Source organism: Salvelinus alpinus, chromosome 3, assembly GCF_045679555.1.
Source record: "Salvelinus alpinus chromosome 3, SLU_Salpinus.1, whole genome shotgun sequence".
Lineage (NCBI taxonomy): Eukaryota > Metazoa > Chordata > Actinopteri > Salmoniformes > Salmonidae > Salvelinus > Salvelinus alpinus.
The window spans coordinates 78,211,746-78,217,346 of record NC_092088.1 but is presented as its reverse complement, the minus strand read 5'-3'; the positions used below and the strand labels follow the sequence as shown (position 1 = coordinate 78,217,346).

Sequence of the window (5,601 nt, the reverse complement as noted above, 5' to 3'; positions counted from 1 at the left end):
GTCTGCTTGTGTGGGTGTGTGCGTACGACATGCGTTCGTGTTAAAACCATAAGCAGTGTGTGCTTGTCCTAGCTTTAAAGGGTAATTTATCAACTTCATATTCATCATCTTCAGCAACCACCCCAACATCAACATATGTGAACATGGCGCATTTCTATGTTTTCTAGTAAAGAAGATAGATGAAGATACACTGCGTGGCCAAAAGTATGTGGACACCCCTTCAAATTAGTGGATTCAGCTATTTCAGCCACACCCGTTGCTGGCAGGTGTATAAAATCAAGCACACAGCATTGCAATCCCCACAGACAAACATTGGCAGTAGAATGGCCGTACTGAAGTGCTTAGTGACTTTCAACGTAGCACCGTCATCAGATGCCACCTTTCCAACATGTCAGTTCGTCAGATTTCTGCCCTGCTAGAGCTGCCCCGGTCAACTGTAAGTGCTGTTATTGTGAAGTGGAAACATCTAGGAGCAACAACGGCTCAGCCACAAAGTGCAAGGCCACACAAGGTCACAGTACAGGACCAGCGAGTGCTGAAGCAATTGTATGTTCTCGGTTGCAACACTCACTACCGAGTTCCATGCTGCGTCTGGAAGCAACGTCAGCACAAGAACTGTTCGTCGGGAGCTTCATGAAATGGGTTTCCATGGCCGAGCAGCCGCAAACAAGCCTAAGATCACCATGCGCAATGCCAAGCGTCAGCTGGAGTGGTGTAAAGTTCGCCGTCATTGGAATCTGGAGCACTTTATACTCGTTCTCTGTAGTGATGAATCACGCTTCACCATCTGGCAGTCCGACGGACGATTCTGGGTTTGGGGGATGCCAGGAGAATGCTACCTGCCCGAATGCATAGTGCCAACTGTAAAGTTTAGTGGAGGAGGAAAACAGTGCCTTGCAAAAGTATTCACCCCCTTGGCGTTTTTCCTATTTTGTTGTATTACAACCTGTAATTTAAATTGATTTTTATTTGGATTTCATATAATGGACATACACAAAATAGTCCAAATTGGTGAGGTGAAGTGAAATGAAAAAAAATCATTTTTTTTTTCTTCAAAAGAACAATTCTAAAAAATTCTAAAAAATAAGAAACAGAAAAGCGTGGGTGCAAAAGTATGTATTTGCTATGAAGCCCCTAAATAAGATCTGGTGCAACCATTTACCTTCAGAAGTCACAGAATTTGTTAAATAAAGTCCACCTGTGTGCAATCTAAGTGGCACATGATCTGTAACATGATCTCAGTATATATATACACACCTGTTCTGAATGGCCCCAGAATCTGCAACACCACTAAGCAAGGGACACCACCAAGCAAGCAGCACCATGAAGACTTAGGTAGCGCCCCAAATAGGTCACGGATAAAGTTGTGGAGAAGTACAGATCAGGGTTGGGTTATGAAAAATATCTGAAACTTTGAACATCCCACGGAGCACCATTAAATCCATTATTACAAAATGGAAAGAATATGGCACCACAACAAACCTGCCGAGAGAGGGTCGCCCACCAAAGCTCACAGACCATGCAAGGAGGGCATTAATCAGAGAGGCAACAAAGAGACCAAAGATAACTCTGAAGGAGCTGCAAAGCTCCACAGTGGCGATTGGAGTATCTATCCATAGGACCACTTTAAGCCGTACACTCCACAGAAAAAAATAAACAAACACGTTTGGTGTTCACCAAAAGGCATGTGGGAGACTCCCCAAACATATGGAAGAAGGTACACTGGTCAGATGAGACGAAAATTGAGCATCAAGGAAAACAGTATGTCTGGCGCAAAACGCAACAACTCTCATCACTGCGAGAACACCATCCCCACAGTGAAGCATGGTGGTGGTAGCATCATGCTGTGGGGATGTTTTTCATCAGCAGGGACTGGGAAACTGGTCAGAATTGAAGGAATGATGGATGGTGATAAATACAGGGAAATTCTTGAGGGAAACCTGTTTCAGTATTCCAGAGATTTGAGACTGGGACGGAGGTTCACCTTCCAGCAGGACAATGACCCTAAGCATACTGCTAAAGCAGCACTGGAGTGGTTTAAGGGGAAACATTTAAATGTCTTGGAATGGCCTAGTCAAAGCCCAGACCTCAATCCAATTGAAAATCTGTGGTATGACCTAAAGATCGCTGTACACCAGTGGAACTTATCCAACTTGAAGGAGCTAGAGCAGTTTTGCCTTGAAGAATGGGCAAAAATCCCAGTTGTCCGTTTTTTTTGTCTTATTTCTTGTTCGTTTCACAATGAAAAATATTTGGTATCTTCAAAGTGGTAGGCATGTTGTGTAAATCAAATCTATTTTAATTCCAGGTTGTAAGGCAACAAAATAGGAAAAATGCGGGTGAATACTTTCGCAAGCCACTGTAATGGTCTGGGGCTGTTTTTCATGGTTCGGGCTAGGTCCTTTAATTCCAGTGAAGGGAAATCTTAATGCTACAGCATGGGGCTCCTGAGCGGTCTAAAGCACTGCATCTCAGTGCTAGTGGTGTCACTACAGACCCTGGTTTGATTCCAGGCTGTACCACAACTGGCCGTGATTGTAATTCCAATAGGGCGGCGCACAATTGGCCCAGCGTCGTCATTGTAAATAAGAATTTGGTAGGCTGTCATTGTATATAAGATTTTTTTCTTAACTGACCTGCCTAGTTAAATAAAGGTTAAATAAAATAAATAAACAATGACATTCTAGACGATACTGTGCTTCCAACTTTGTGGCAACAGTTTTGGGAAGGCCCTTTCCTGTTTCAGCATGACAATGTGCCCGTGCACAAAGCGAGGTCCATACAGAAATGATTTGTCGAGATTGGTGTGGAATAACTTGACTGGCCTGCACAGAGCCCTGAGCTCGACCCAGTCTAACACTTGGGATTAATTGGAACGCCAACTGCGAGCGAGGCCTAATCGCCCAACATCAGTGCCCGACCTCACTAATGCTCTTGTGGCCGAATGGAAGCAAGTCTCCGCAGCAATGTTCCAACATCTAGTGGAAAGCCTTCCCAGAAGAGTGGAGGCTGTTATAGCAGCAAAGGAGGTACCAACTCCATATTAATGCCCATGATTTTGGAATGAGATGTTCGATGAGCAGGTGTCCACATACTTTTGGCTATATAGTGTAAGTGTTTCCTATTAAATCGTCAACCAGTTAGTAGACAATTAGTAGGCTATGCCTACACATAATTCGTTAAAATCACACACTGCACACCGATGATGTCATTTCACACAGACATATGTTGATCTTTGGGTGGTGCTGTAGAATATGAAGTTGAAACATTTTGGAATTTCCCTTTAACTTGTGTGTGTGTCCATGTGTGTGTGTCCGTGTGTGTGTGTCCGTGTGTATGTGTGTGTGTATCCCAGGTAAAAGCAGCAGCTACAGTGGGGCAAAAAAGTATTTAGTCAGCCACCAATTGTGCAAGTTCTCCCACTTAAAAAGATGAGAGAGGTCTGTAATTTTCATCATATGTACACTTCAACTATGACAGACAAAACGAGGGAAAAAAATCCAGAAAATCACATTGTAGGATTTTTAATGAATTTATTTGCAAATTATGGTGGAAAATAAGTATTTGGTCACCTACAAACAAGCAAGATTTCTGGCTCTCACAGACCTGTAACTTCTTCTTTAAGAGGCTCCTCTGTCCTCCACTCGCTACCTGTATTAATGGCACCTGTTTGAACTTGTTATCAGTATAAAAGACACCTGTCCACAACCTCAAACAGTCACACTCCAAACTCCACTATGGCCAAGACCAAAGAGCTGTCAAAGGACACCAGAAACAAAATTGTAGACCTGCACCAGGCTGGGAAGACTGAATCTGCAATAGGTAAGCAGCTTGGTTTGAAGAAATCAACTGTGGGAGCAATTATTAGGAAATGGAAGACATACAAGACCACTGATAATCTCCCTCGATCTGGGGCTCCACGCAAGATCTCACCCCGTGGGGTCAAAATGATCACAAGAACGGTGAGCAAAAACCCCAGAACCACACGGGGGGACCTAGTGAATGACCTGCAGAGAGCTGGGACCAAAGTAACAAAGCCTGCAGTGCCAGACGTGTCCCCCTGCTTAAGTCAGTACATGTCCAGGCCCGTCTGAAGTTTGCTAGAGAGCATTTGGATGATCCAGAAGAAGATTGGGAGAATGTCATAATGTCACTTTTTGGTAAAAACTCAACTCGTCGTGTTTGGAGGACAAAGAATGCTGAGTTGCATCCAAAGAACACCATACCTACTGTGAAGCATGGGGGTGGAAACATCATGCTTTGGGGCTGTTTTTCTGCAAAGGGACCAGGACGACTGATCCGTGTAAAGGAAAGAATGAATGGGGCCATGTATCGTGATATTTTGAGTGAAAACCTCCTTCCATCAGCAAGGGCATTGAAGATGAAACGTGGCTGGGTCTTTCAGCATGACAATGATCCCAAACACACCGCCCGGGCAACGAAGGAGTGGCTTCGTAAGAAGCATTTCAAGGTCCTGGAGTGGCCTAGCCAGTCTCCAGATCTCAACCCCATAGAAAATCTTTGGAGGGAGTTGAAAGTCCGTGTTGCCCAGCAACAGCCCCAAAACATCACTGCTCTAGAGGAGATCTGCATGGAGGAATGGGCCAAAATACCAGCAACAGTGTGTGAAAACCTTGTGAAGACTTACAGAAAACGTTTGACCTCTGTCATTGCCAACAAAGGGTATATAACAAAGTATTGAGATAAACTTTTGTTATTGACCAAATACTTATTTTCCACCATAATTTGCAAATAAATTCATTAAAAATCCTACAATGTGATTTTCTGGATTTTTTTTCTCATTTTGTCTGTCATAGTTGAAGTGTACCTATGCTGAAAATTACAGGCCTCTCTCATCTTTTTAAGTTGGAGAACTTGCACAATTGGTGGCTGACTAAATACTTTTTTGCCCCACTGTATGTGTGGGTGTGGCGCGAGGGAAGGTTCTGGAGCAGAGGAGAATCCAGAGACGCTGTGAAGACAACAAGGCTGAACACTAACTGCACAGTGAGGGGTTAATACCGGGCCTGACACAGGCCATAGACCAGGTGAGTCTCCTACAGCTAGTCTGGTTCATACACCTTTAGACACCTAACTACAACCTGCAGGGTCTGACACTAATTACGTTGGTAACCAGTTTATAATAGCAATAAGGCACCTTGCGGGTTTGTGGTACATGGCCACTATACCACGGCTAAGATCTGTATCCAGGCACATTGCGTTGTGAGTAAGAACAACACTCAGCTGTGGTGTATTGGCTATATACCACACCCCCTTGTGCCTTTTTGCATAATTATAGTGACACTAAAGCTGAATTCAATCAGTTGATTAGTGATACACCAATTCTCCTGTTGTCCTCAGGCTAGTGCAGAGCTGAGAGAGAAGGAGATAGAACTACAGGCCCTGGGTCGGCCACTCAGAGAACAGTTGAGAGACCAGCTAAAACACAGGGGAGGGATGTCGTCCAATCATGTTAGAGCTTTAACTACTTGTCACAGAGTGAAATGTGATAGTGATGGGTTACAGTAACATGACAGGCCTGTTATGAGAGAGAGAACATGTCAAGGGACAGTCGTACACAGATGTCAAGGGACAGTCGTA

General features: G+C 44.1%; 1 pseudogene; it reads left to right on the top strand.

Annotated features, from left to right (window-relative positions):
- LOC139569854 (coiled-coil domain-containing protein 57-like) overlaps positions 1-5,601 on the top strand; it is a 29,172-nt pseudogene that overhangs the window by 5,998 nt on the left and 17,573 nt on the right.